Below are 11,444 nucleotides of genomic sequence, written 5' to 3'. Positions count from 1 at the left end.
TGAAAATTCATTAAAACTCAAGAAATATTTAACGAAACTTAAAAATAAGTTTAGAAACCTCTTAATCATGTCAAAACTAATTAAAAACACTTTGAAACCACGTTTTTACTTAAAATCCCGAAATCCACCATTAACGACTCAATTTTTGACTTTTATTCAAAACATACAATTTAATTGCTAAAAATTCAATTTTAAAGACTGATTACATTAGAACTCATAAGGAATCGAATTGTCGCCTTAGTTGATGAAAATCCAATATTTTGAGCGAAAACCCGAAAGCTTGACAATGGAAAAAACTATGGTGTTTTTTGGTGTTTTTCTTAACTTCTATGGAGATTTATAACTTAAGAGATGATAGAAATCAAAAGGAATTAGAATTTGGAATTCAAAATCGATTGGGAGAGTTGGGAGAACTATGGATGGCGCAAGTATGAGAGAAGAAGAAGACTAACGTGAAAATAAAACTATAAATGGGGTTTTTAGGTTGGATTCTAAAATCTGGTCTAATTGCCTCTTAAAAACTCTAAGTTTTGACTCTTTTACAAATTAGTCTTTTTTTAAAAAAAATTAAAGGTATTTAAAACTCATTTTTAGAAATTGATTTAATTTTCTAAAAGCCATAGATGAAAACATTATCGATATACCTTGTAACAAAAATTCGAACACTTTAAGACTAAAATTCCTAAAATACCCCTAAAACTCCTAGGCCATATTTTGGGGGTGTTACAATTGTAGATGTCCAATATTGTGCCTTAAGGTCATGACTTCAAGCTTTCAAGGTTACAGCTTTAAGCCAAACATCAAAATGAAGGGGATCAAGTAGATTGTGGTCCAGGTCATGACACCAACTAGCCAATGTCACGACACTAAGTGCTCTTCAAGCCTTCTTTGAGTCAATTGTTGTAAAGGTTAAGATACTAATACCTGGGTGTCGTGACACTAAAGCCTAATGAGTGAAAATTTGCTAAGGCAATTATTTGTCCAAACAAGCTCAAGTCATCACATTTTGAAAGGCAATTTTGTCAATATGAGGGTTGTAATGTCACGTTATTTAAAGCCTCTTTATGGCACAAAAATCTAGACATTCAATATTCCTATTATCATCTTTTTCTTCCCTCAATCATTTTAGATTCCTAGGTTTTCCCTTTTCTAGGTTAGATCTATTTTGCCATTTTCTTTATTTTTCTACATTTTTCTTTAATTAAAAAAGGTACAATGGCCTCTTGTGTCATTTTGGGTTTTTCTTCATGATATTCAATAGATTTAAATGTTTTGGTTATTCAAAGTTGCAAAAAAATATTATTTTGGATTATGGATTATTCTTGCCTGTCATCAATTCCATCAAGGACCTCTTCAAGATTTACTAAGCATTTCTTAACCCTTACCTCTTTTGTGATTATTTGATGATTCATTTGAGCATGAAATTGGTTGGACTTTTATGTTTTGATGATGAGTAGGAACTAAACTTTATTGTGGTTGATTGATTGAAATGTTGAATGATTAATTTTAGGGTTAAAAACTAGATTGTGAAAATTAGAATAAATCAAATAAACTTCAAAACCTTGAATTGACAAATCTAAGGGAACATTTAGATAGGTGAAACCGATAGGAGATCTTATTGTTAACAACTTTCATTATCCCGGTTTAGTCTAGTGAGGTCAAGAGATAAATTGGATTAAATTGTATAATTGGGTAAAATGGTGTTTGAGAGATAAAATTGGACCAATTAGGAGTTTGAGCAGTTTAGATCCCTAATACGAAAGCTAATTATCAACATTGATATTAATCGACTACTCTATTTTATCTGATTAATACTTTTGTGATTTTGGTATTTATTTGATTTAGTCATTTTAGATATAATTTAGCTTAATTCAACTCATTATATGGATTGTCGTAATATACTACTTAGTCATTAGCATGCTTGATTGTTGTCCATTCACCTTATCACCTGATCTCCATTGGGTTCGATCCTTGGACTGCTCTAAGTGTTTTAATGTACAATTACAAATATTTCAAAGTGTTTCATTGTACACTTACAAATATTACAACTAACATGTCACATTTGTAGTCAAAGCCACTTTTAAATCTCTATATTTTGTGCTAATTCTCTTCTCGGTGTTGTACATTAGTATGCGGTCAAGAACCCTTTCCTACATCTATGGGGCCTTGTCTAGAGAATATAATACAATATGGATCAATAGTGCAGGTTGTAATCTAACTTCAACCTTACTCCTATGCATCCATTAAAATCATTTTTCCCACTAAGACTTTCCCCTTAAAAGCTTAGTTACAAATTGAACATCAAAATTGTTTGTTTACGATCAATTTAACCTTAATACAAGTTCCTATAATGAAAAAATAAGTGTTCTTTCTAATTCGCCATAGGCATATAAACAAGTCTTCTTTAAATATGCAATTGTAGATTTATAATCCTCTAATTAGTGTACTCAAAAGATAGCAATGTAATTGTGCTCCAATTGATTTTGTTTAAAGCATACAATAAGAAGAGATCTTTAGCAATAGAACTTCTATGGAAATAACATCTCTTCAAATATGGTTGTTGGATCTCACTAGAAGTCTTTGAAAATATTCGTACTTGATCACATATCTTTACCAATCACAAACCAATTTTAACATTGCATATTGCTGCTCAAAATATTCACAGAGATGAAAGAAACTAATAAGATTTTTTTGGTCAAAATATGCCAACATATAAAGCAAATTTGCTTAATAGCTAGATCCAAAGTGAATTGTAACCAATGATGCAACTAACACTAACAAGAGGTTCATTCGACAAGAATTTCAATGCAACTTTTAATCCAAATACAAGAATAGGAGGTATTAGAGTCAGGGGCAAAGTTAAAAAAAAAAATTGGGGGCAGGGGGCGAAATTAGTTTGTAATTTTTACGATAGTAAAAATACAATTTCTCCATTTTAATAGCCTCTATCTTTATAATTTTTAAAGGATTAAATCAAACTTTTATCATTTTTAGTGGGGACAAAGTGCAATTTTACCTTTACTAATTTAAAATTTTAAAATTTTTAAAGGGTCTAAATGAAAATCTTTCCATTTCAAGGGGGCTGGCAGGATTCGCCCCTGATTGGAGTAGTTTATCAAATACTATGAAGGGTTTGTGATGGCTGTTGCAATCTCAAAAATAGATGAAGCTATAGGATGCATGCATGGCCGAGAGACACTTGCAGCAAACAAAGCATTGGAACTGGGTTATTGTAGAAGACAAATTAACCATGTTGCTGCCAAGTCATAGCGGGAGATTACCCTTCTACTATTCATTGGAATCTAATGAAATGGTATTAAACATTACCTAATCAATAAAGCTTCTCCAAAAAAGAGAAAAAAAAAAGTTTATTTAAGAACCGAATCATATATAGATGGAATTGGAAAAAGAAAATATAAAAGATGGAATTGCTCGGACCCACTAGTTGGTTCAATTATTAAAAGGATTTTAGAATGATAGATCCGCCATGGTGCACCCGCCAGCAGCGAATCGCATCACCAAAATAACTCTCATTCAAATTTAAATAAAATAAATTCAACATATTCATTCGCCAATTGCCTGTTGCCTTTCTAGACTTCTTTTTTCTTTCATGTTCAACTCCTCTTAATATTTTTTTCTCACTGCTTTTAATTTAAAAATTAAAAGTCTAATTGCTACAATTGTTATTTTTATTAAATTAAATATATGATATTTATTTAAGTTTATTTTAAATATTTTATTGAGTTGATGTTACAGGTCAATGAACACCAACTCAATTATAAATTTATTAAAATATTCTCTCATATAAAATTTAAGAGTATTATTGTTTTTAAATATAATAAATCAATAAAAATTGATCATAATAATATGTGATCCCAAAAACACGATGTATGATAAATAATTAATTTTACTATTATAATTAAAGCATCAAATTTTTATATGAATTTTAATAAATATATTTGTTAAACCTTTTCACCCACGTAATGAATGTGTCGTAAATCTAGTTCTAATTATAACATAATTGAAATTTAGTAGAAACCAATTAAAATTGTTGTTAATCAGTCTTCAATTTAAAATCACAAAAGTAGAATGTGACTAGATTTTTGGCATTAAAAGTGAAAAGATTAAATTTAAAAAATTTAAAGAGTATAAGGACTGAGAGAAATATTAAACCATAATAGTTATATAATAGCATGAGTTAATTGCATTAGGCATCCTCAAACTATGTTCCTCATTAAAAATTAATCCTCAAACTTCAAAACATTTAATTACATCTCCAAATTAGTGTTGTTATATCAATCAGGGCCTTTTATTATTAAAACTGTTAATTAAATCGTTAAATGACACGCCAGATTTTACATAACTAAATTTAGAATAACAATTTTAAAGATATAGAACATTGTTGCATAAATTTCAAAAGTAAAAACTAAAAACTAAAAATAAGGTAAAACTAAACAGAAAAGAGTGAACTATAAAGTTTTTATACAAATTTTGAAAACCTCAAAACTAACACTTTTAAAACATCTATCTTTACAATATTCATTTTCTTAAATTTTATTTTAAATTATGCCACGTAAGATCCGAGTGTTATTTAATTGTCATTTCGAATAACAAAGGACTTAATTGATATGACTTCAATAATTTAGGGATGTAATTAGAATGATTTCAAGTTTAGGGAACAATTTAAAATGAAACTCATAGTTTAGGGATGTTTGATGTAATTAACTCTAATAATATTGCTTAGAAAATATTTGTTACTTTGTATAAAATGGTTTTTATTGAAAACATGTGGAATAAGCCAATTTAGCCCGGGCCCAAATAATAAAAATAAATCAAACCAAAAAACTAGAAATATAATAACAAAATCTACAGCCCAAGTCCATTTTTAATATGGCCCAATACGGCCTAAATGAAGAAACCCTAAAGCCCAACAACCTAAACCTCTTTTCAGTAAAATCAAAAAACCTTAAAGTCCTTGCACCGTTGCCCTTGTCCACCTCAGCAGGCGCAGGCTCGAAAGCCTGATGCACCTTGGCCGCCGTTGCACCGAAATGTCAAGGGCTTGCTTCTCTGCTCGTCGTTGACTCTACCACCCCTACAAAAATGAAAAGAGTGAAAAGACAAGAAGCAAATGAACAATAGTAGATGAACAGTAGATATAATAAAAAGAAAATATGTAAATCGGCTATAAAGGCCGAATTCAAGATTTAATTTTTTTTACATGGAAAAATACAAAAAAAAATTCAAGTTTAAAAAAGGTAGCATATTGTTTTCTAATTTTTAATTTCGAAGCAATTAAAAAAATAATAAGTAAAAATAAAACAGGGTTACCTGCCTTTTCGTCTTCGCACCGCCTTCGGTGTCTTTTTCGATTCGAGAGGCCATCAAATCCTTGGGGATTCGACCAAGGCCGCAGCAGAGGGCGTCACGAGTCGAAGAGTTTCTTCTTTTTAGGGGGGTTTTGGCTTTAGTTTTTGGTAGTTTCAACTCCAAATCAGAGTTCTACGCAAAGAAACAAAAAAATTAGAGGATTTTGGTTTTTTTCTGGCCACCAAAGTTGGCGGTCGCCGTCGCCGATGACCGGTGGCCATGGCGAACGGACGACGACCTTGTGGCCGGAAGGGGAGAAGGTTTTGAGAGAAAAAAAAACAAGAGAAGAGTTTTTTTTAAAAACAAGGTTTAAAATTATTTTTTGGTCTAATTTTTTGCTTTTATATAGGGTCCTATATGACGTCGTTTTGGGCTCAATTTTTAGACGCCAAAAGAACATCGTTTTAACGCAATTCGAATATCCGACCCGACCTAATCCTAGGATCCGCGTGTTTTCCCAGCAATGGGATATTTTCGCTCCTGGTCCTTCTACTTTTGGACCCCTTTTTAATTCAGTCCTAATTCACTTTTTTTTTCTTTTTTAGATTGTACCTTTTAATTTTAATTCATTTTTAATTTAGTCCTAATATCGTTGACCCCTCGAGGAGTGACACATGTACTGTTTTGGACTAATTATCCACAGGGTCCTTGAACTTTTTCTCTGCATTTTAATTTAGCCCCTTTTTATCATATTTTTTAATTTAGACATTAGATTTTCTTGGACCTTCAATTTAGTCCTTTATTCCCTATTTCTTTAATTATGTTGCGATTTATGGCTTAATTTTAGTTTAAATTTCAATTTAATCTCTCACTTGATTTATTTTGCCTCTTTCATTTATATTAACACTTAGAGTTTATGTCATTTACGTGTCTTTTATTTATACGTTTGATTCTTATTTTATCATTATTGTTCTTCTTCTTCTCATTATTGTTATTATTTATTGTATGTTGATTATTTATATTAGAATTAGAATAGTAATTATGGATTGATTGATTTATTTGTTTGTTTATTTATGTATTATTTCCTTACCCTTTTTATTTTAAAATTTTATTACTCATTTTCTTTTATTTGCACATTTTTGTTGCCCTACTACTATTATTATTAGTAGTAGTAGTAGCGATAATATTATTGACATTATTTATTTTTCTTTGATTATTTATATTAGTATTAGAGTAGTAAATATTATGTGATTATCGCCATTATGTTTATTATGAATTGGTTTTATTATTATATTTGTATTATTGTCATTAACTAGCACGACAATTTTTTATTTTTTGTATATTTATTGTTCCATTTTAATATACTACCATTTCATTTTATTTCATTATAACCATGTCATGACCCGTGTTTCAATATATTTATCCATTGTTGTACTATACCCAAATAAGATAAATACTTGTTGTTTTAATTTGTTATTACTTGATAAAGGAAAATTTTAAAACTAAGGCAATGTTTCGTATTTGGAGATTCGAGAAGTCGTGTCGTAACTTACGGGTTAGACTTTCTCCTTGAACCTAGATAACCGAACATCCTTTTTAAAATGAAAACACATGAGATTTAATTAATGATCAAATAATGAGCAAGCTTATTTTTTAGGCTTATTTTTGAGGATTCGAAACGTCGTGTCCTAACTTACGGGACATGGTCATTTTGTTTACCTTTAGATAAGAAGGCCTTTCACATATGTTTTGATTTACTTAAGTGATTTAATTAAAAATATTACTATGCAAGGTGGGATCGTGTTTTAAATTCTCTTCAAATTTTCAATTCTCGACACTAGGATATCAGTTAATTAACTAGGTACCAATTTTGGGCGTTACAAGTGTGCTAATCATTCCTCGTGCATAACCGACTCCCGAACCCAATTCCTGAATTTTGTAGATTGAAAAGTATCGTTTCACTAAGTCTAGCATTTTATTAAAATGCTTTTAAAGGTGATCCAATCATACCTAAATAAAAAGATTGGTGACGACTCCATTTTCATTTATTTAAATAAAAAGTCGAACTCAAGAAAAAGGTTTCAACAGCTTGGCGACTCCACTGCGGACAAAAATAAGAGAGTCAAGCCACGAGTTGAATACTTTTGGTTTTTTGTCAAAAATTAATAATTTGGTTTAAATTTACGACCCCTCCATTGCATTTCATCCTTCATTTTTGTGGTCTTCATCCTTTTGTTATATAATGATATGTTTGTTTTAATTGGTTTCAGTCTCTTAGTATGTTTCTGCATATTGCATTGCATAATCGTTCGATTTTTCCCTTCTTAAATGGGAGTGAGAAGCTATTCCTTCTTGGGGTCTTCACCTCCATATAGGATAGTTGCTTTCAGGATATATTTGTACCTATGTCTTCGTAAAATCTTTGTCTCCGTAAGTCATAGGAAATGTATTCCCATTAACCGAACTTGGTCCGTATGAGCCTATAATGGGTGAGGATCGTACTTTATAACCAAACCGCATAAATGAGCCCTAAGAGCCTACCCTGTAATGACCTAAATTTTATGGGTATCGAAAAGTGTATTTTTAGGTCTCCGTTTTCATGAAACGGATTCGTAAATATTTAATAAAAATATTTACGAAGTTAGTTGTGTGACTAATTAGGTTTTGGATAGGTGAATTTGTCTAAATTAAGAGTAATTAGGTATAAAGACTAGATTGCAAATAAGGTAAAAGTTGAATTATAGATTAAAGGAAAAGTAAATGGACTATATTAATAATTAAGCCATAATGAAAAGTGTATGGTAATTGTAAAATACATGTGTAAAAATAATAATCATATGTATATAATAATAAAACATGTATTCCTTATTATTTAAGTAAATGTTATTTTATTATTATATTATATTATATTATATTATATTATATTATATTATATTATATTATATTATATTATATTATATTATATTATATTATTATAATTAAAACATAAAATAAAAGAAAAAGAAACAAAAAGAACACAAACGTAAAATGAAACAGAGAAGAATAGGGAGAAATAGAAAGGAGAAAAGAAAAAAGGGAAATTAGAGTTTTTAAGGTTTGAAGTTTAATTGGTACGTAAATTTAGCCCCTTTTCTTGTAATTTTGATGTTTTTCGAATCCTAGAACAAAATACTACTTGATTTATGTTGAAATTTTAGAAGTTAGTGAATTTCTAGAAGTTGTTCATGTTAAATAAATTGAAGTGTTAGGGGCCAAATTGATAGACTTTCAAGTTAAAAGTGAAAAAGGGATTGAATTGTAGAATAAATCATAAGTTTTGAGCAATAAGGACTAAATTGTGAAATTTCAAAATTAGGGTTTTTGTGGTGAAATTAGAGAGTTGAAATTAGTCTAAAGTGGAAATTGAATAAGATATGGAATTAGTTTTGAAAAAATAAAGTTAGTCTCGGTTTAGGGATAAAATTGGAATTTAGGCCAAAAGTTGAGTATAAATTAAAATATTCAATGTGAAATTGTGTGTATTGATGATTTTAAATTGTTTTAATTTTCGTTGCTAACGTCGTGCCGGAAATATCAGCTAAGAAGGGAAAAGAGAAAGTTGACGAGGAGTGACTCCGAAATTACAGTTTGTATTTCTATAATTCGAATTTAATAATTAATCGTTGTAATTATTATTTCATGTGAATGGTAAGTGGATAGAGGTGAGTATTGGTGTTATGGTATTGAAATGAATTGAATTGAATTTATGAGTATTTCTGATTATTTGAACTGAAATATATATATTGGTTGGAAATTGAAAAATGAATTGAAACCCTATTAACTGTATCAGGCTGAGTCAGATATAGTTGGCATGCCATAGGATTGGAAGTGTTCAGGGATTATTTTGACTTCGAATCAATGAGACACTGGGTGTCAAACTATTGCTTTGGATAAATTCAATGAGGTACTGGGTACCAATTTACTTCGGCAAGGCAGATGAGACACTGGGTGTCAATTTATTACTTTGAATTATTCGAAAGGCCATGGGTGCCAAACTGGTGTTTTTGGTTAGATCCGTGTATCCGTGCGAGTCCAAGTTGTGTTAATAGGGGTAAATAAATGAAATGGCAATATGAATGATATTGGATGATTTTGAATATGAATTAGAATGGGATATTGAATTGAAATATGAAAATGAAATGTATGAACCATGGGTTCATGAAATGGTTATTAATATAGTTCATGAAATGGTTATTGATATAGTGAGATGATGTGTGAATCAAAGTGGAGAAAAGCTATTTGAAATAGCTATTGATGAGAAATGAAAGTTTAGTGCATGAGTTGATTTATTAAAAGACTAATGTTTTTGTAAGGTTAAATGTGCTAGTTTTATTATTTTGCTTTAAGAATTTGGATTATAGAAATACCACTAAGTTTATACTCAGTGTACGGTTTGTTTTTCGTGCGCAGGCTAGGTTAAGATCGAATTGCGGAATTAGCATCCAAAGCTGACCCCAAACTCAAAATGTAGTGACGTATATTTCTTTTTGAAATTGATATGTACCTAGGATGTTGTGTTTGTCATTTTGAAAAGTTTTTGTAAATAATATTATAAGATGATATTGGTTGGTTATATATAAACATATGTGTTATGTTGAAGTTATAAAGTGCTATGTTAAAGCTATTGCAAAGTATAAATGAATAGGCAAAATTTAGGTTAAATTGGTATGATTTAGAAATTGGTTTAATTGACGATTATTTGGATTGTCTTGATAATATAAGGTATCTATGAGGGTTCAATGATTAGACACTTAGGATGTATATTTTAACAAGTTTTAGAGATGTTTAATCGTGTTTTGAAGTGGTTGAATGATTGGATTTTGAGTTGCTTGTTGTTTGAGTTTGCAGGGTTGGTAAACTTGATGTTTAAGGTTTATTTTGAGTCTATACGGCCAGACACACATGCGTGTTACTAGACCGTGTGAGACACATGGCTAGCACACGAGCATGTGCTCTGGCTGTGTGAAAACTGCACTTTATTTTCAAAAACTAAATTGACCACACGGCCTAGCACATGGGCGTGTAAGTTAAATTAGAAAGTTACACAGGGTAGGACACGGCCTGAAGCACTGGCATGTCATAGGGTCACATGGGCATGTCCCTTGGCCACACGAGCATGTGTGCCCTACACCTAGGAAAAATTTTAAAATTTCGCGAAAAATTTTCAGAGAACCTAAATTAGTCCCGATTTTTTCTAATACATATTTAGGGTCTCGAGGGCCTATAAGAAGGACGATATGATTAATTTTTTATGTGTATGCTAACTAATTTGTTTAATGTTCATATTTGATATGAAAAGTTCGGTAATGCACCGTAACCCTATTCCGGTGACCGGTAAGGGTTAGAGGATGTTACATACCCTAGGTAGAACTATATCTAACCCCTAGTGGTCACCCAATTAGGTGTTCTATTTCTTATTTCTTGCTTTGAATTCTAGATTTGTATGAAATATACTGATTTATTTCATTTTGTTTTGGCTGTGTTTGCATTGCATTTTCATCATAAAAAAGGGTATTAATTCATGTTCAGTGCTAAATAAGAGTTTATCATGGAATAGAGATTTCTTGATAAAGTGGAGGACAATGCAGCCATCTGAATATGGTCTAAGAAGACACAACGAGAAAAGGGTGATAGCCTGTGAGAGGGGCAGGTCAGAGATATAGACCACGTTATGAGTGAAGCTTTGGTCCGAGAACAAGAAGTAGCTGACCACTTGCAGACCCCAGCCAGTCAAAGCCTGAGATATGAATCGGAGTCTGATCGGGGCCAAGAATTAGCTTTGTTTCTTGGGAAAGTTAAGGTTTTGAATGTGAAGGAAAGGTTGTATATGTATCCGCTTTATGTAAAGAGATTCATTTTCTAGTAAAGTTATTCTAATAGAATTGAATCAGAATCAACATCTTTTTTTGCATTCATTTTACATTCATCAGCATTACATTACATTTCATCATATGCATAAAGTTTCATAAAAAGACCCTAATTAATCAAAATTATGACAGTTACCCTAGAAACCAATAAGAATTTGCTAGCCGAATATCGTTATGATACCCACAGTAAAACTAGAGCCATGGATCAAAGGTTAGAGAGATTAGAAC

This window comes from Gossypium arboreum, chromosome 5 (genome assembly GCF_025698485.1).
Source record: "Gossypium arboreum isolate Shixiya-1 chromosome 5, ASM2569848v2, whole genome shotgun sequence".
NCBI classification, from domain to species: domain Eukaryota; kingdom Viridiplantae; phylum Streptophyta; class Magnoliopsida; order Malvales; family Malvaceae; genus Gossypium; species Gossypium arboreum.
This window is presented reverse-complemented; position numbering follows the sequence as displayed.